This window comes from Apis cerana, linkage group LG8, assembly GCF_029169275.1.
Source record: "Apis cerana isolate GH-2021 linkage group LG8, AcerK_1.0, whole genome shotgun sequence".
Lineage (NCBI taxonomy): Eukaryota > Metazoa > Arthropoda > Insecta > Hymenoptera > Apidae > Apis > Apis cerana.
In genome coordinates this window covers 1-22,671 of record NC_083859.1, presented here as the reverse complement: position 1 = coordinate 22,671, position 22,671 = coordinate 1, and the positions used below count along the sequence as shown (strand labels likewise).

The 22,671-nt window shown below is 27.2% G+C and overlaps 1 long non-coding RNA gene across 1 annotated transcript in view; it reads right to left on the bottom strand.

Moving 5' to 3' along the window:
* Positions 1-21,857, bottom strand: part of LOC133666514 (uncharacterized) — a 224,020-nt gene extending 202,163 nt beyond the window's left edge. Inside the window, exons 1-2 of the long non-coding RNA XR_009830730.1 lie at positions 21,481-21,857; positions 18,801-18,862 (exon numbers count right to left, since the gene is read on the bottom strand). This is a non-coding gene — a long non-coding RNA (uncharacterized LOC133666514). The remainder of the gene's footprint in view (positions 1-18,800; positions 18,863-21,480) is intronic.
* Positions 21,858-22,671: the final 814 nt, after the last annotated feature.

The following is a 22,671-nucleotide window of genomic DNA, read 5'->3' as shown; positions in this document are numbered from 1 at the left end:
TATTTGCGAAATAATAAAATGATATAAAATGCTACCCTCTCAACGTGTCAAGTTAATGCAAGGGAATCGAAGCAATTGAAATATTGAATAAAATATAATAATGATTAATAATTCATGTTGTAAATGGAACAAAATTTCACGTTATGTAAATGATGTTATGGCAATGACTTGTGATAACCGGTTCGTCACATCTTCGAACGATACAAGCATTAGTAGCAAATATCATTTTAATGAACGAACGTACTGCAAGGCTGGTAATGCATTTGATGTAAATCCTTTCCGGGAAACATGATAATCAGCTTACTAATCAAATGTTTGTTGCGTAAGTATCATCAACGTTGTAAATAATACGACAACAGAGATTGCTTTTTTGAAGAAAAACTAGAAAATATATATTATCAAAAAATTCTTGAAAAAAAAAGTATTTGCCAAAGAAAAACAAAGAGTTAAAACGAAAAAATATTCGTCTCGAAGAAACTGTGTAACGTTGAAATCTAATAAGAAGATTTGCAGGATTTGGATAAATAAAAATATTATCATCTGTTATATTCTATTTTCGAAGAAAGTATTTGTATTATTTTTTCATTTTTATTTATTTAAATGAATTCCAAAATGTCGTTTTTCTTTCGTGAAATAATTTTTAAATACAACGAAAAAATATATTTGAGACACGATTGTAAATTTACACAATCACTTATCAAGATATGCACAATATAATTTCAGTTAATTTATTACTTCTTACTTTAATGAATGAAATTACATTAGAAGATTATACAATGTATATGTCTATACGAGTCATGTTGAATACTACATGTTGAATAATACATGTTGAGTAATTTCTGGATATTACAACTTCTGTCTAAACTAGAGAAATACACGAAGATGTTCCAGATACCTTTCGTTCGTGCAATTACTTGAATTTTATCCATTATATTCGAGGAATTTCATATCTCTTCGTTAAGCTTAATTATCCAAACATTTTACATAAATGCTAATTATGCACTACTTGTTTCAACGTTAGTTGCTGAAAGATTCAATCTCGCGACGATACATTTTGTATTTTAAAAATAAACAAAACTTCATTTATTGGAATATATTTATATCGTTTCTAAAATTGTAAATTCGATATTTAGATACTTGAAATTTCTCTGAAAAATTTCTTTCCCATTTTCTTTTTTATAAAAACTTTAAAAATTTTTATTTCGTCTCGATATTTTCGATATATTCAATATTTTATTAACAATTGGAAATATTTTACAATTAAAAATTATAAATGTACTTCTTCGAATCAACATATCCCCAATAATAAATTCCCATATCGTACAAAATTTTTAAATTTGAAAATCAGTCAAATGTAATTTTCCCCTTTAAAGTTGTAATTTAAGATAATACTTCTACAGATTTTTCACACTTGATTATCAATGAATTATCACAGCTATTAAGCAAGACACTTTGATAGATTAATAGATCAATAAATAGAGTGCATTATACGTGCAGCTGCGTAGCATCCAAAGGAAATCCATCTTTGAATATCTAGTAATGAGCTTATTAATCAGATCTGTTTGATACGTAAGCGAGATTGCATTTGACGTGCAAGTTAATCTAGTAGGCCAATTTACTGTATTTAGCGCTGTAACCCATTGAATTTCACTTCGAATGGAAAGATCATAAGCCCATTAACGTAACTTCGATATCGAGTACCATCATGTCTTGTTATCAAGTTTTGACGATGAATTCTGTATCGCGGATGTTGCCCGATTCAAGAGTATCTCGTATGTTCATATCCTGAAAATCCGCTATATCGAATCTGAATTACGATTTATATTTGACAAATAACAGTTTATCGCTACGGATTTACTTATTAATAGAAATTTCTATTGGAAATTTTAAATCGTATGTATATATCTATGAGCGAACGTCTATGAGTGAATGTAACAACGTAGTCTAAATTTTCAAAAAATTTTATTTTCATTTCGAAATGCGAATTCCTTTGATTCTTACGTAATCACGCATGGTTATTAAAGATCGCAGAATTTATGTATTCTTAAGAGTATTCTTAATAATTTTAAGAAAATATAATTTAATTTCGTCTCGAGAAGTTTTACCATATCAAAATGAATAAAGATATTTAAATGACGTGTAACGAAAAATATCATAGAAATCTAACAAAGGAGATTGTTCGGATATTTGAATCATGTCCTATCGAATATAAAGAAAATCGATAATGCTTCTTTCTTGGTGAAGCTTTCCCCATTGGGAAAAGAAGGTCTGTCACTTGAAAATCTGATAATGCATCTACCGTTGGATCGTTGCGAATTGATTCGAACTGGCATGTTCCCATGATGCAATGACATTTATAAGAAATCGTGATCTATTCCAATTCTCTAGATGAATCGATATAAAAAATCTATTTGTTAAACATTAGTGTTTTAAGATAAATTAAAATTCGATTTAAAAATCGTTTAATTTTAAAATTTTACTTTAAACAGAGAATAATTGATTTTCATCAATTATTTCGATTGTAGAAGAAAAACAAATAAATAGCTTCGCATGTAAATTTGTGTGCGCGTGCGTGCGTGCATGTGCGTGCATATGTGCGTGCGTGCGAGCGTATGTGCGAGCGTATGTGCGAGCGTATGTGCGAGCATGCGTGCGTATGTGCAAGCGTGCGTGCGTATGTGCAAGCGTGCGTGCGTATGTGCAAGCGTGCGTGCGTATGTGCAAGCGTGCGTGCGTATGTGCAAGCGTGCGTGCGTATGTGCAAGCGTGCGTATGTGCAAGCGTGCGTGCGTATGTGCGTGCGTATGTGCGTGCGTATGTGCAAGCGTATGTGCGTATGTGCAAGCGTGCGTGCGTATGTGCAAGCGTGCGTGCGTATGTGCAAGCGTGCGTGCGTATGTGCAAGCGTGCGTGCGTATGTGCAAGCGTGCGTGCGTATGTGCAAGCGTGCGTGCGTATGTGCAAGCGTGCGTGCAAGCGTGCGTGGGTATGTGCGTGCGTATGTGTGTGCGTATGTGCAAGCGTATGTGCAAGCGTGCGTGCGTATGTGCAAGCGTGCGTGCGTATGTGCAAGCGTGCGTGCGTATGTGCAAGCGTGCGTGCAAGCGTGCGTGCAAGCGTGCGTGCGTATGTGCAAGCGTGCGTGCGTGCGTATGTGCAAGCGTGCGTGCAAGCGTGCGTGCGTATGTGCAAGCGTGCGTGCGTATGTGCAAGCGTGCGTATGTGCAAGCGTGCGTATGTGCAAGCGTGCGTATGTGCAAGCGTGCGTATGTGCAAGCGTGCGTATGTGCAAGCGTGCGTGCGTATGTGCAAGCGTATGTGCAAGCGTATGTGCAAGCGTACGTGCGTAAAATGCGTGCGTGCGTGCGAATAATTTAAATCGCAAAACGATAAAAGTTTTTAAAATCATTCGTGTATTAAAAAGATATTAAAAAGATCGATATATATCTTGTTTTATAATCTAATTATTTTATATTTTTTGAATTTATGGTGAAATTTTCTTTGCAAAACGATCTTATGCTCGAAAATCTGATTAAAAATCAATTTCATCATCAAAGCAAATAGATTAATTTATAGACTTTTCAATAATAGACTAATTTGCACGAATCGATAAATAAAATACAAATATACATGTACTCTATTTACTTGATTCTTTCGTAAAAGTTTTCGAAAAAGTAAAATCTATCCTTCGAATAGATTGGTCGAAAGTTAATTTTCACGATATAGAGGTTCGCTATCATCTTCGAGTTTGGAGAATCGAAGTCAGATAAAGTCGATAAAAGGAATCGCGCGAATCGAACGTCGCGCTGTCGAACTAATTAAAACAGTCGATCGGCTCGCGGTTGATATTCTTTCATTTCGCCGAAGCTCACCCGTTTCACTCGAGAAAACTTCGAAGTGGATAGCGAAACATCGAGCCACTGGGATTGTCTCGATTCGAGCTAATCAATTTGCCAAACGTTCTGTTGATTATTTTCTCGTTCGATTTAATCACTCGCCCGATCGACCTCTCCCACGTTTTTTCCAACTTCTTTGTCGAAATCTCTCCTCACGTTATCTTTGCTGTTTTATCATCATCATCATTGCACTTGTTTTCCAATCGCTGTTGATCTTCCACCGAATACATCAGGCAAATTAGGAAAATGGATTTGTATTGTTAATTACACATGTTTTTTTTCGTTTTGTCGATTGAATACGGCGGCACATTTAAATCGATCTGTTTCCATATCTTTTTCGATAAATGTAATTAAAAATTATTATTCCAATAAATTTATTGAAATATTTCTTCTTAATAATTTTCTTAATAATCATATCGAAGAAAAAATGGACGAATATTTTTATAATATAAATTGATCTTAATTTGGGACGATAACATTTCGTATTTACGTATATTTTTATAAATTTTGTTTTTTATTCATATATTTATAATATATTTTGAAACTCGAAAATAATTTTATCGTTTTATTAATTTCATCGATTATTAAAAATGGTTCCATTAAAATAAGATTTTATAAAACGTCGAAGAAGAATATAGGTACCATAAAATATGTATTGAAATCGAATGTGCATTTAAAGCGATAAAACGCTTCTCTTGTTTTTTCATTTCGTTATTTTCATTCAATTTTGAATTATTGAAAATAACAATATAAAAATGGGGACACATTTTAAATTGAACAAGTTTTAATAATATAAAATTAATACTTTTGTTCTTTCAACGTTATCGATTTCGAAGTATTTGAAACAAGTAAAGAGTTTAAAAAAACTATCAAAATGAATACGTCAAATAGAAACTTTTTTTTTCTATTTTTATTATCATTGAATCCTATTGAAACTTTGATTATTAAGAATATTATATAAATTAGAAATTTTTACCATTCGATTAATCGAAAATTAAGTCACGAAACTTATACTATATATATCAAGACTTAAAATTTTTTTAAATTTCAGCTTCGCCAAATGCTATTATAATTAACTCATGTCAAAAATTTTTATGGAAATTATCACGAATTATATAAGGTTGAAGAAATGGCGAGTTATCGTTACGATGGTAAAACAGATTCTCATTAAAATTCAAAGATTCACAATTGAAGCTAATCAACCGTCGTATTCGAAAAATTCGAATGCGTAACTCTTCGTACACCCTTTTATTTCCCCTATATATATTATACCGCGATGATATTATATGTCCAACAGGAAAAATGCAAATATATTTGTTCGAGAATAATCATTAACAGCCATGAAAAATTTTCGTAACGTACAGAAATAGTTCGATTGACGGGCAACGAGTTGCGATTAAACCGAACATGGACAAATAGACTAACACATTCGTTCCCGTATCGTATCCAACTTACGTTAGGCGGATAGAGGTGCATGTGAATAATTCCAATTCGAACAGGTCAACCGCGCATTTAAATATTGGACATTCAAATCAGCCATACTCCCGTTTCGCTCCCGTGTCTACCAGAGCGGAGGGAATTTTTCTTTCGTTTTACATATACCATCCCCTTCCCCTCCTCTTTTTTTTTTAATTCCTCGTGAAAACAGTACAGATTCGAATAAAAACAGAAATCTGAAATTTTTCGCTTCGAAAAACCTTCGAAAATGTATGTACATACGTTTTAACATTTCTTCAACTCGTTGTCTTCCTTTTTTTCTTTCTTTCGAATAACGAAGATATATTTTTTTTCTTACATACCCGAGCGAATAACACGCGTGGAGAATTTAAATTTTTATTCTTTCGTTCGCTAAATTGTTTGTCGTTTCGAGGATAGTTTAAACGTTTACCGCTTTTGTATTTTTATTTTTAATGCCAGCTGAATATTTTGTTCGCTAACATCTCATATCGCGATTCTCGCGTTTTCTCCAACTTTGCAAATTTTTGTTACGCGTATTTTCCTTCACTGTCTTTCCAATTTGAAATTTTATCTCTTTATTCTTTGATACAAATTTTGTTCATCGAGTCATTATTGATCACACTTTTCTTAGATAAAAATAATTGAATTATAAAACGAATGATGTGATAAATGTCATATTTCGAATTAAATTTTATTTTTAAACTGATAAATCATATATGATTTATGACATACGTAAATGTTTGGGACAATGAAGTATGAAATTTTTTTTTTGATAAATAATTTTTAATTATCAACTAATAAAATAATATTTTCTACAATTATTATTGTATCGAATATCATTTTTTTATTGTATTTAAAATAAATATAAAAACTACAACTAAAATTTTTTATATATAATATAATTGATTTAATTTTTGTCCCTTTCTTTAAGAAGAAACTCCTCGAATAACACTTTTAAAGAAACTAACTTCTAAATATTATACGATAAACAGATTCTGTGTTTATGCATTTATGCAAAATTTGAATCTACAAAAATCCGCAGAATGCACATAATATGCAAAACAACACAAAATATTCCAAATATAATACGCATTATGATATTTAAAGAAAAAAATAAGAACAAATCTTATCATCTATTTAAATTCAATTTCTTTAGTTAAGTTTATAAAAATGTTATTTTGCATAAACATCTACGATAATAAATATCTCATTATAAAAAAAATTAAATAATTAAATTTATTATTTTTTCAATATGATATAGTCTCTTATTTTACGAAATTCGTCGATTGCAAATAATAAGAAGCTTAGACGATAAAACTCTAAATCGATTCAAATTTCACGGTATCTCGATGGTATCGAGATAAATCGCAACAGACGAGAGAATATTCCATATTCATAGGAAATGCCATCAGAGAATTCGTCGTAAAGACGCAGAATAAGTAATTCCGCAGTTGCGTGGGGAAACGAATAGATCCGTGGAAAAATGACAAGAATACTTAAATATTTCGAGAAAACGTCATTGGAATGTGAATTATGATACATAACGAGAGTATTGTTGAAGTATATATGGATCGATACGATACAACTTTTGTACAAGGAAACTATGTGTGTCGTAATTTATGAATTTACGGATAAAGCTGAACATCGATGAAGCGAACGATGGAGCCATTATTTACTATATTGCATTTTATCGATGTTTGTTCCATCTTATTTATATGGTCATATTCTTTTATTTCCTTGATAAAATATTTAAAGCGATGTTTAAAGTTTGAAGATGATCCTGATCGATGTGATCGACGAGTGAATTTCGAGCAGATTCAAAAATAATTATCTAAATAATTGCAATTGAATAAAACAGTCGAAAGTCGAAAGAAATAAATTGTTTTATATATAACTCATTATGATCCATACATGTATACAAATTTCCATTAAAATCAAATTTTTCAGAAAATGGATAAATTTTCTTGTAGGATAATGAGTATAAACACTTTTGTACATTTATTATGTATCAAGATTACAAGATGGAAAATTTACGAAGAAAAATAGTTATAATAAATAAGAGAATTCTAAAAAGAGAATATGATCGATGGATTCCAAGATTTTTATTCTTATCATTTTTTACAATCTTAACTCAGTCACAACGCAATGTTCCAACAAGAGTCGATACAATCCGTTCTATATGAAATTTTTATGTAGCGTTCGACTACTTCGACCGAATTCTGGACGAAATACTGACAATACTCTCGCCGTATAGACAACCGTAAAAGAAAACACTAAACAACGGACAAGCTCGTAATACTGACGCCGCTGGCCTTTCGATAAAATCAATTCAATCCCCAAATTGATGGTCATTCTGTGCATCTTTCGTTTTTCCTCATAGCATTTCGGAATGACATTCCCGAGTTCCTCCCTTTCATCATCGCATCTATTTTATAAATGTCTGGTGAAAATACCGATATTGATAGTGTAATTTTAAGAATTTATTAAACATGTGTATTGAAAATATACGAAAATATATATATAGGATGTTATATAATTCAACAAAATTTCCGAAAAATGAACGATTAATTGAAGTACGATTGATTTTGAGATTATTTTTCATCTTCTACAGGAATTTAGCATTCTAATTATCTTTTTGCACAAATGCATCCACTGATCTAACCTCGTGTTAAGGCATAATTTTGCCCAGTGGTTAACAATCCCTTATTTGAAATTTGATTTTTAAAAAATGAAAGTTTATATGTTAAATATAAAAATATTTAAAAACTCGTTGCAATTATCTGAAATAAAAATTAATATCGTTCATTCCCCGTTTTTTACTTGAATTAAAGTATAAAAATTTTTAAAAAGTATAAAGTTACTTTGATTTATCGAAGAATGATAAGGAAAAAAAAATGAAAAAGAAATTGAATCAATGACACAATATTAAAAAAAAAAGAGATTTTTAGGAAAATATAAAAAGGAACCAGCATCGTAGGAAAACGGAGTGAAAATTTTCGTCGAAACGAAGACGGGCATGGCAATGTTCGATTTATTCGAAAATTTTCCATTGTAAATTCAAAGCGATCGGGATCGCCTTGTTTCCCGTCAGCGATGACTTCGGGTAAATACATGGGTTGCGAACGTAGTAAAATATTCTCGAATATACTCTTCGCGTGGCTACGATACAAGTTGCAGTGAATTAAAAATAAACTCCGGAAAAGTTTAGGCTGCTCCAAGTTTCGTAAGCCGGCTATATCCCGTTTCTGGAAGCCAGCTCTTCATATACCCCTAGGGGGATTTACCGTTCCAGCAATCGACCGATATTTTGTTCGAGATGCCACGTAATACCGGAGTTAAAATCATTCCGATCGAACGCACGATAGAACGACTATTAGCTGCAATTTTGCCAATTCATGCCGCCTCTTCAACTTCACCCTGTGCAATAATATCTGTGCGAGGATTTCCTTTTCTTACGAACCTCGTTTCCCGCCAATTAAAGAAGATTTACGCCACTATTTGTATGTGTTTCCAATTAGATGGTGCAGATTATTCGATAATTCGCGAAATTTCGATATTTCTATTTAACTTCGGTATTAATCGCTTGTTTTCTCATTTCGAGTACCATTTACGATATTTAATCTGAGAATAATAATCTTGAATCATCGTTAATCGAAGATTAAGCTTTTCGATTATTCGTATATATATTACATCTAAAAATTTGTTTTAATATTATTAAATTTATTATTATTAATATTCGTGTATTTTCAAGCATTTTAATTATTTTTCATTAAAGAAATTAAAGTTTATTATTTAGATATCTTCGTTGTATCGATTTTTTAATTATTTTAATTATTATAATTTAATAAGGAAAAAATGGAAAAACGAACAGTAGATAAGAATGTAACGTACAAACTAAAGAGAAGAAATTTATGACTATAATAAATTGAAACTAATAACGAGATTAAAAGTTATTTTTTATTTTCAAATAATAGATTATAGATTGTATATTATTTATAATAGGATGTTAATATATTCATAAATTATGAAAAATCTTTGAAAAAAATCTTTCAAAAATTATTATGTAAAAATATCAGTTGAAGTTTTATTAATTTATAAACTATTAAAATTTGAATGGTTTCATGCACAATCAATATTTTTATATGCCAACTTTTGCATTTGTTTCTCTAGAATCGATTCTCCTATCTATCTCCTGTCTATCTATTTTTATTTTTATTTTATATCTAATGCTGTATTTTTCATTATGTTATACTGTTATACTATGTTATACTATGTTATAAATACTAAATAAATTTAAATAATATTAAATAAATTTTTTACAAAAAAAAGAAAAACAAAAGTATAGTAAACATTTAACCGGAATGATACAATAATATTTTCTTATTTTTCAAACCTCAAAATTAATCGATCAAATAATTCCTATATCCATTATCAATAATATCAATCCATAATCAATGTACAATTTTTCGTAATCTCATAAGTATGCTACAGCTTTTAATTTCCAACTTAATCCTATTTAAATATTATAAACTTCCAAAAAATAAACTTGGAGAAACGAAGAAAAAATTATTTCTAACTACAAATGAAGAAAAAATTATTTCGAACTACAAATGAAAAAAAAAATAGACACGATATTTTATAGAACTTTGCTTCTCATATTCAATCTTAAATTAAAAAAAATCAGATTGTTTTTTCAGATGTTACCTAACATGCTATAATAGATACATAAAATTTAATCAAAAATAAAAAATTATACTTTTATAATTCTAATTCTATAATTGTTTCTCCTTGATAAATACAATAAACATAATAGGAGATTTCAATGAGATTTCAATGAAATCGGCCGGTTGCATTGAACCTACCAAAAATCTCAAATATCATAATTCTCCTCGACGAATACAAACTATTCGATGTACGCGTCGAGAACGGCCGTTAAATGTAAATTGTTCCCGTCGAAAGTTTCCGACAATCGTAAATCAATGGAAATTTCTATTTTCTTTGGTTTCGGTATTGGATCGGACGTCACGCAGGAAACACTGGAACGATGGTTCCGTGTGTGCTATTGCTTAGTATACTGTCAGACCGTCTTCTATTTCGAAAGAACGCTTGTACGCAATGTCGACGATGTTTGCTACTTTGCGGTAAATAAATTTGCATCTGTCCAAAGCGATTTGTCGAAATCGGCATTATCGAGAAGAAAATAGCTTGGAAATTTATCGCGTTTTCCCGAAACATTTGCAAGCATATAGATGGAATAATTGATTCATTAAATTCGATACCATGTGTCTAGATTTTTACCGCTTGTTTGTTAAGCTCGTAATGAATAAATATTTCTTCATTTTCACTTAAGAAAATAATTATATTTTCTTTTCTTTAATAAAGAAAGTTTTTTTTAACAAAGATGAAAAAATTTTAATGGTTAAATTAAAAATAAAATTATTTTAGCAAATTACTTAAAATAACTTATTCACTGAAATAATGTAATTATAATATTAAGAAAGAAAAAAGATTATATGAAAATTAGTAGTTACAAATAAATGTTATTCGAATATTTTAGATAAGTTATTATTTAAAATAATGTTATTCGAAATTTTAATTAATTTTTTAGTTTCTTAACGTTCAATTTTATTATATTGAAACATACGATATCTTTAAAATTATGAACAAGAAAAATCGAGTCAAAAATTATATGAAAAGAAGAAAAAAATTTCAGATTTCTCATACAATGCCTTGGGAAAAAAACGAATTTCCTTAATACTTTAGCAATTCTTAGGAACATTCGACATTCGAACATCTCAAATATAAATATGTAATCAAATTTCTCTAGTATCGTATTGAAAACAGAGTATCTAAAAATTGCATTGAATGTTAATTAGATAAAAAAAAGACAGAAAATGTAAAATAGGAGAAAGAAAAAAGGATGGAAGTAAAACGAGGAAACTAAATAAATAGAGAAAGTCATGTTAGCTCAGAGTTAGTTGCACAGATGTTAACGAAGTATCGGAAACATTTCCAACGATTCGTATTCGCTGAATTCTTTTTTAGTCTAGTGTATTCGAATGCATCGAGTAAAGAGAGTTATAAAGCGCAAATTAAGTTCGTCGAAAGGAAATTTTTCGCGTTCGATTTGATGGATATCTTGATAAATATCTCATTTTAGAAAAGATTTTATATAATTAAAATAAAAAGAACGAAGAGGATAATGGAGAGGACTTAATAAATTAAATATTTTTTTTATGAATTAACGTGTTCCATTGTTCAATATTTCAAGTTTTTTACTTTGCACAATTAATTTTTCTATTAGCGAAGCCGCATTAATAAAATAGTGTTAATAAAACCTATGAAACCTAATTAATTGGCGATCTCATTAACGACCAACCGCCATTATGTACCATCTTTTTATAGTCGTTTTATAATTTCATAAAACGCGTGCAATGGAGAAGCTTTAATAAAATACAGAAGACATATTGTTCATTTCTTTTTTCCTTTTTCTTTTTATTTTCATTCTTCGTAAATGCGCTTGATCAAACTAACCGGGATTTTAATAAAACGAGGAAATTTATTTATCGGCACGCGGGAATTAAATTTTTTAACGAGATGTAATAATATCCTTGTAATTCTATAGCACGCGGAATTGTAACCACGTAAAAGAAAGCAAAGATAGGAAAAAAATTCGTGCCATGAATAGGGGTAATTAATATTTGAAGATTATTTTAACGTAATGAGTTTTTCAAAAATCAACATTAATATTGCAGGAAGGAGATCCTGAGAACTAATATTTAATACTTGGTAATTATTACAATTCTAATATAGAAACATATATGTACATATATATATATATAATATTTATATATTCCTACAGTTTTGTTCTTTGTTTATCACAATGAATTATATGAGAATCATAGTAAAGTATATTTGTTAAAATGAAAAAATATCCATGAAAGATTTATTCGTATATTTTAAAAAAATTATAATTTAACAAATAAGTTTTCAATTAAACGAAATAGCAAAAATATCTTGAATGACGAGTAAATAGAATTCGAATCGATTGAACGATACGAAAAAAGATTTAAATCGTTTAATAAATACGATAAAGCATTTCTGATTCGATTGAGGGAGAGAGGGGATCGAGGCACGGAAGACAAACATTCTCGTTCCCGATGCGATTGTATCGACTTCACGTTACGATAAAGATATAATTTCCGCTCGTTTCGAGGAAAAGACATGACAAAACGAAAGACACGAAACTCCCAAGACGCAATCTCTTTGAGGCAAGCTTTCTTCTTCATGGTTCCGTGTTAAAAGCTGATACTTCACTTTCCATCGAATAATCAGTTTCGCGGCGAAAAAAAAAGAGAAAAGAAATAAAAAAAAAAAGAAAGAAAGAAAGAAAGAAAATATTCCGATCGAAGGTTTGAGAGCACGTGAAGAGCAATTCGCTTTGATTCACCGGAATTCTATCGGACAATCGTTCGAACGGAAATGTATTGTGAACAACTGGACCGACTCGAGACTACTGGCGGAAACAAAATGGCCAACTTTATTCGATAAAAGGAAAGTCCTGCTTGAAAGTAGGACAACCAGTGGCCATCTGCGGTGAAACGAAGGTCGAGGTAACTGAAGAGATTCCTTTTTCGAGGCATCTCCTTTCTCGTTTTATTAATTTTGGAGAAACAAACGAAAATAACTAGACTTATTTAAATCAATTATTATTTAATAATAAGAGGAACACTAAATATTAACTTTGGTTCGATAATATCTAAAAACGTGAAAATGAAAGATTAGATCATCTTGGATTTAATTCTCAATTTGTGTTTCAATTTGTAATCAAAATAATCAGAGATTAAGTAAATATATCTTTTATATATCGTTGAATAAAATCAAAATTTTATTTATATATAACTTAAAATTATATAATTCAACTATTTGATTATCGAAAACTAATATCGATTGATAGTTACGTATAGGAAAAAGTTGTTTGAAATCTTTTCTTCTAAAACATATTTATACATCAAAATCCAGAAAAATGTCGATATAGATTCATATTTGATTATCACTATTTAATATTTTCTTAATTTCTCCAATAGATAATAAGAATATAATTGGAAGAACTTTATTCAACGCGTTTCATAAATGTAAAATTACAATTTTATATTATTTATATAATATATTCTCTATACTTCTTCTCTATACTGTTACGGAATTCTTGGAACAACACCATACATGTTATTCAAGCCACAACATGGTCTCTTATGATTACAGACATGATCGTAGTCCTGAATATTGTACGATAGGGAATTGTGTATATAATGTTCGAGGGACTACTCGAGGAAGAGAATCTTGGTAACCGAGATGATGATCATCTTTAAAATGTATATTTTAACGCAGTAACAAAATAAAAGTGAAACAGTAATTTAAATATGCATAATTTATCATAATTTTAACATGAAAAATTAATCTCAAATGTTTAAAATTAAATAGATATAAAGAAACGAAATAAATTTTACTTCGTAGAAAAATAAATTAAAAAATTTTAAGAATCAACAATCAGATTATGCAATTTATTTACAATTTATATACAAGAAAAAAATATAATCTTGAAATAAGAAAATAAAAATTCCTTTTGTCATTGGAGAGTTATTCGTATTTAAAATTATTTAAAATTGTAAAATTTTTAAAGCAATTTTTATTACTTTAAAATAAAAACTATTAATCTATATACCTATAAATCAATAATTATTATTCAAAATATGCTATGCAAAATAATTTTGTTAATTTCAGTGTTTCAATCTCATGAACGAACTAATCGAGTTTTAAAATTTTTCAAATATTCCGAAATACGCCAAGAAACCTTTGTCAGTGTTTTGCAGGAATCAATGAAATGAGGTTGGGGATGAAACAATTCCCTTAATGTTCCCGTTACGATTTCACGCGATAACGAATAAGTTTTTAACAGAGAAAAGAGAAAAAGAGATAGAGAAAAGGAATGCCGTTAAATAAAAATTACAGCCTTAAGAGATTTCAGAACGGCACGTTTAACTTCATTGTACTTTCCTATTGTTGCTATTGTTTCCATCTTAAGGAAATCTGCTCGTATCTAGCAGGTTTGTCTTGGGTTTTTATGCCTGAACCATCATTTTATCTATCTTCTGTTTTTTCCTTTTTTATCTGTAAGTTATTTCACTTCGCAGTTGTTGAATAATTACCAGATAAGGAAAGTATCGTAATTTTATCACGAGAGAGATAGATCTGTAACGTAGCTTTATCTCGGGAATAAGTTACTCCATGACATCTAGATTCATTTTTCATTTTATAGAAGAGAAAGAAACTCGATAAACAGATAGAAAGCAAGTACATTTCGACAATAATTTCTATGCAACAGAACACAAATAATAAATAGTGCCTGATTGATTTCATAATATAAATATAATGTGAAGATTAATTTCTTACATATATATATATATATATATATATAAAATTTCTTGATTTTAGTAATGTAAGATATTGGAATCTTAAAAAACAAGGTTCTGCGTTTCCAACGATCTAATCTCAAAAATTAGAGATTACTTTTAGCGCTATTATCTTTGAAGATATGGTTCAAAGTTTTCCGAATTTTTAAAATAAAAATTTGAAAATTGCCTTTTCGTTTGAATGATGATGACTGAAACCCGAAGATGGATCGTGCCAAATGAAAATGCAATTTAAAGAGTAAGATTCTGCGCTTCCAATGACTTTCCAAAAATTATAGGTATCGCTACTATCTTTGAAGATACAGTGATTCAAAATTATTACTGCTTTGATTAATTTGAGATAGAGAATAGAAGAGCAATTACTTGTGAAAGAATTGATGACAATATTTATTTATAAATGATGAATAATTACTATCAGCATAACAATGAAAAAATATCTTGTAATAGAATCTATATGTTAATTGACACATTATTCGCGAAATCTTTCATTTGTCAATTTATTTCATTAAAATATACAAATTGAGATACGAACAATTCATGATTTTATTGAAATTTCATATTTCGTGTAATTACTAAAATTCGCAATATCATTTATTATTTTATAACGTATCAATTATAGAATATCCAACTTTTATGTATAAATGACATATAAATTGATAAGATATATGGATAAATAACTATATAATTATCATGCAGATTTAATCAAGTTGAATATTCTTTAGCTTTATATCAAATATATTGCATCGTTTATGCAAGAGAGTCATTGAAGAATCGAGTATATTTATACGTAATACAATAATTAAACATTGAATCTAAAAATTTCCCTTTGACTTTTAAGAATTCTTGTTTCTCAAATTTCAAGAATAGTATTAAAGTACTACTATTCTTATGACTATAAACAAATCGAATCGTTCCTAATCATTATAAATTTTCACATCCAATAGAGCAATATTCAAATTGGCTGATTTACATTGCTTTTTCATGTGGCACTGAAACATCACCGAACGAACAGGTCGTTTTATCGAGAAAAGGCCTATCAGAAGTGTCCATTCGATCACTGACAACTCTACCTAGTTGGCTACGACAATTTTATTCTGGACGTCACTTCACCCTCAATGATTTGTCGATGATGCCAGTTGCAGAGGCATGCACCACTACCCGACTCTTGTTGCGGTCTATAACGCGACTGATGAAGCGATACATCGCATTTAACTAGAGCCGCGCTAGTATCGAATCTCAAAATGAAATTTCCTGCCACTTAATAAGATGTGACAAGCGGTCACGTGACTTTAATGAGAGCGGCGCGCGCGTGGCTATCGGGTATTTGTAGATGCACACCGAACAATAAGGCGGTTGTTGCACGCTTCTGCCTCCTTTCGCATCGCTGAATCGCGTCGTTAAGCAAGACTCGCTCTTCCAACTTGCGTATACAAGGTATATAAAGAGGGACCATTACCGGTCCAATGTCTAGCTTCTTCTGTCTTATAAAAGTTGACCTGAATCGCATCGAATCATCCATCAGAATACCTTATCAGTAGGTGCATACATGGTCTGCTAGGGAGAGGAGATAAAAGATAGAGGAAAGTTAAAATGATGTTAACGATGATACACGATGCACCCAGATATATCGGATTTGACTGCTAAATTAAGCGAAGACAATTTTTCGCGCTCCTGAAAATCCTTGCTTGGATGTTGCAAGTATTTTTAGTGGATCATTAAATGGTTTGTAAATTGAGAATGAAATTTAAATACATGTTTTTGCATATTTAAACGAAAAAACTTTTTTTTATTCACTTTTGCAATGAAATGGTTTGGCCTATATGTTTTTCAATTTCCTTATATTGCGTCTTCTTTCTTATAATACAGAAATAAAATTCTGTAAGGAAATTAATGATAAAATTTAAAATTCGGTAAATATCATCGAATAAATCGATTTTAATCATTTTTAGAACAATTTAGAACATAAGCAATTTAGAAATAAAATCAAAATTATTTTATAATTAGAAAATTATAAAAATTATATTATAAAAAAATTATAAATTATAAAAAATCTTATGAGAATTTCTATTCCACGAGATTCGTATAAACAATATTTTATTCTCAAAAATATAGGATTTTATTTCTATCGATATGTATAGATAAAACTTATGTATATTACGAATGCAAGCAGTAACAATACTAGATAATCAAGAATTTTTTTTACATTTTTTTTTTTTTGTTTCATATTATGATCATATAACCGTAATTATTTAGTCGAATATTTATAAATTTCGACAAAATTAGTCTAAAATAAAAATAGTTCTACAGCATTTTACATTAAAATGCCGTAAAAGTTATTTCCACGTCAATCGTTTGACGGTGAATAATTCAACATACAAATTTTAATTTTAACTATTTTTTCGTTTGAACGATCACTTTTTACAGATTTTTATCGTATATGTTTTCAATGAATATTAAGCGTTTTTATTCTTTCATATGCATATTAGACAATATAAAAATGCTCACAAATTCGCTCTTAGTAAAATATATTATCAAAAAAGAAAACATCATGCTGGATTAGTTAATTGAACGATGATCATTTCCTCTTATTTTACATATTTAACAAATTTTTTAATTTTTCTATCTCCATATTTTGGACCGTCTTTTCCTTAACGATCCGTACTTTAGTGCAGATATATATTACCTATCCTAATCCTATATTTAAAAAATAAATATCCGGGTACAAAAAGCCTATACTAAGAAAATGTTTCGAAACATCTCCGACATCTGGATTTGGCATATTACTCGAATACTAATTTTACGTACCATTTTTCTGAAATCAACTGATGATACCTAGCGATCATTGCGTAAAATATTTTAATCGAAAAAAAATACTTTTCTAAAAAAACATGTTATTCAGACAGATAATATAAAATAAAATATAATTATTATAATTTGAAGTAATTATTATTAATAGTGAAAACGAATTCCACAGCCTAACGCATACAGAATGTGAAAAATATGTTGTGCACGATACACTTGATGATAACGCATCATCAATCATTAAAAAATTTTAATAAACTTATCGATTAGGATCATTATGCTCATCGACTTTCTCTCACTCAAATGGCACCTAGCCACGTGAGTGAGATACTAGCAATGAATACGGAAAGGCTTATCTGAAAATCCTAAGCTAAAAAATAAATTAGTATAAATATTTTATATTTAACGAGCTAATGAACTTTTGTATTAATTTCATTGCATCAAATATTAATGAAATTCTACTTTAAACTATTAATAATTGAAATTTTACTTTATGTTTAACAAAATAAACTAAGTAAAAAGGAATTTTTCTAAAAATGATTAAAGCCAATATTAAAACAATGAATTAACTCAAAAAATAAATAATAACGAAAAAATATTTTCAGATGATTTTTCATCAAAAATAAATTTTTAAAAAAGAAATAAATATTCAAAACTTATAGCTTCGATATCAAAATTTGTTCGTCGCGAAGTATTTCTTTATATATAATATCTTATGTATTTTCAACAAATCAAAAGAAACAATTATTACATATACCATTTTGAAAATTAACAACTATAATGTTTAATGAAAAAAGATAAAATATTTTAAAAATATTCAAAATATCGTTGCATTTATAATATATATCTAAATCGTCTAATTTATAATATAAATGCATATTATTTAAATATTTGACATTTAATTAAGATTATTCTTAATAATCTTAATGTTTAATTAAAGATAACAATAATTTAATATCAAACAATTTGAAAAATTATTAATATTCGAAAATACATAAAAAGACCTAACCTGAGCTAATAATAAAAAGAAACTGTTACTACTCATGGGTATAATAAATACCCATGATCACTGTATTTGTGCAAAATTCTACATATATAACATTCATATCGATTTGGATCTCTCATCCTACGACATGATTGAATGATCGGAATAACAAAAATACATGCGACTCACCATTAGATGCGTAGAATCTGCCATCAATGACATTATGGTTCATGGGATTTACTCGATGAGAACTGAAAAAATTTTTAACACAAAATAGAACGTTAGAATATATATATATATATATATATATGAAAATAAAAAATAATATTAAATAAATTCTAATAATAAATTCTAAATTCCAGATATTTACACAAATTTTATCAAAATATGCAATATATATATATATATACACACAAATAAATATATACAAAAAATATGTATATATAAATACGTACAATATAAAGAAAATATGCAAAAATATGTAAAATATGCAAAATATGCAACATAAAAATATTTTTGGAATTATTTAATCATGACAAATTTCTGTCTAAATGGTTTATCTATTTTTTATATAAAAAATATGCACTTATATAAATATCAGCAGTTTAATAAGATAATAATATGACAATTATCTTATTATCTTAATAATAAGATAAAGTGATAATAAAAATAATAATAAAATCTTTAAATAAAAAAAAATTAAATTTGAAAATATTTAAAAGTTGGAATTTTATAATATATATAATGTATTTTTCAATAGGATAACAATAGAGTGAAAACTTTTATAGATAAAAAGATAACTAGCTTCTTGCATAGTAGATGATTTCTTGAAAAAAACATTGATTTTCTCTTATATCAAGAAAAAAGAAAAAAAAGATATTTAAAATAAAAAAATAAAAATAAGAAACTATTAACATGTGCATTTATGTTAAGTAATTGATAAATAAGCATTGACTCTAATTTTGCATATAATTATCATAATTAAATTTATTTAGAACTAACTTATTATGCACTAAAAAACAAAAAATACTATTATGAGACAAACATTGACTCTACTGACCACATTGCTCATTGAATACAAACATCTTTTAAGAATAAAATGCAGGAGAAGCTGTCTCTTGAAAGCTGTTATAAAATGTAAAATAATTTTTTTCTTAAAAATAGTATTTATTGAAGTTTTGGAATAATAAAAAATGAAATTATATTCAATAAGAAACTTAAACTTCAATAAGAAAATAAAGAATTGAATTTTTCTAATAATTCTAATAATAATAAACATTGAAATTCTATTCAAAAACATTGAATACAAAAGATTGAAATTTAGATTGATTTTTTTTATTGAAATTTTCTTTGCATGATCAATAATTATTTATTCTAATTATCTATTATCTTAAGAGAAAGACTGATTCTATTTTTCACACACCGAATATAATAAAATGTTATATTCTATATAATATATGTATGTATAAAATATAATGTTATATTCTGTAATAATATTTTATTTATGCCATATAATATGTCATATAATATAATATTTATGTCATATTATAGAAATATTTGAAAATGTTTACAAGTTTACAAGAAAATTTACAAGAAAAATAACAAATTATAGATCATTTCAAAATCTTTCCTATTATCTTCAAATTTTCAATTATTAATGTAAGTAATCAAATTATGAATTATATAAAAAATGATATCTATATATTATGTAACTTAATAATTAATAATTTAATAAAAAAAATGCAGAAGTGCTTACCATTTTTTACAATAAAAATATTTATTTATTTATATTATTTATATTTTAAATATTTATTTATATTTTTTTCCTTTATGTAAAATATATCATGACATCCATATTGAAAATTTTTTCCAACCTAAAATAAAATAAAATAAAATAAAATAAAATAAAATCTCAACAATCAATTATTATGCATAAAAATTGAATCTTTAAAATAAATATATAAATATATACAAATATACAAATATACAAATATATACATATATATATATAGATATATATATATATATATATACATAGATATATATATATATGTGCAATGAAAGAATAATATGTATGCAAAAAATTAAGCTAATTGTATTGAAATAATCTAGTTCTATTTTCATAAAAATTCATAATACAAATTAATATACTGATCAAATAAACTAATCGAATAAACAAATAAAAAAAAAATAAAATCATGAGAGAATTATCAATAATATTCCATAAATAATTGAATAAACATGTATTTATAAAACAATAGTATAAAAAGTAAAAGAAAATAAATATTAAATAAATATTACCAAATAGATAAAGCACACTTGAAGAAATTCTAATCGTCACGAATGTCAACAGTAGAATGAAATTTAGCGTAACTAATTCGATGTATCGAATTTCAAAACAGAAAGAGAATATGCTCAACAACAATTCGACAAATTGAACATACAGAATATAATACAATAACGAACCACCAATTTTCTGAAAGATTGAATTATAAAAAATGTTTTCAGTTTTGAAACTGATCATAAAATCAAAAGAAACAAATAATATTATATTAATTAATATAATAATATTATAAATAATATTATAGCAATAGTATCGGAAAAAATACATACATGAAAACATATATATATATTTAAAATATATATGTACACGTAAAATATATATATATATAAAATATATATATACGTAAAATTTATATATGTATACACAAAATATACATATACGTAAAATATATATATACGAAGATACGTGAAATATTATATTGATTGTAATCTAACAATTTTATGTCAATAAAAAGAAATTTATAATTATATTTCTTTAAAATAAATCTCATCATATTTGTGAAAAATGGATTACATCTTCACTTACATTTTTCAAGCCATCTTGTCTTCGAAGTTCCAATGAAATGATAATTGATCTTTATCCTTCGTCATCTTCATCAAAAATCTTCAATTCTGCTATAATAATGATCAAACAAATGCATATTATACAAAACTTATTAAAACTTATTGTTAAATATAAATAATAATTATAATATCATATCCTATCGGTAAGAATTTTAAGTATTTCGCACTTCAGAACAAAACGTGACCAGCCGGCACCACGATTTTCAACTATGAACTACTGCCATGCGCATTATGATGCGCACTGACTCGTTTCGTTACTGGGCCTTTTTGATTAGTTGAAGCGATGTGGTTTACTTCAATTTATTTTTATTCATTTTAATTTTACGCGCGAAAATCGAATATATATATCGAATTATAAATATTCATTATTTAATTATAAATACATCATAATCTTACAAACATATGTCAATTGAAAATATAATAAAAATAAATTATTTAATTTAATTTATTATAAAAATTATCCATTTGTAAAATTAAACATTTAAAGTAAAAATTGAAAATTTGAAAAAAATATATTATGAAACAGAAGTTAATGTAAAGTATATCTAAATTACAAAGTATAACAGAAAAAGAATAAAGAGAATTCTTGTACATAATAGAAGATAAATGTTAAATTAAAAAAGATGCCGAAAAATAAATTAAAAAATTTTATATAAATATTAATATAATTTAATATTAATATAAAAATTATATAAAATAAATAAAATATACAATAAAGTATATAAATTTTTATATTAATTTCAATTTTTTATTCTTATACCATACATAGATCATTTTAAAAAAATCACCCATATCATTTACATTAAAAAATAAAGTTAAGTTTCACATCATTCAACATTACTCAATCATAAAATTTTTAAATATTTTAGTCTAGATCTTAATACAAAAATCTAAAATCTAAAAAAATACGAAATTAAAATCTAAAATAAAGAAAAAAAAAATCTAAAAATACGAAAATAATTAAGGTTTTGAATTTCTAAAATATGAAAAAGGATTTTCATATATCACGTCTATTATGTACTTCGTGTAAATATAAAAACTATATAAAAATTAAAATCATAATTAAATTAAATTAAGAAAGAATGATCATAAGTTATATTTTATAATAGATTATATAAATATTGTATTATATATGCAAATGTGATTGTGAATG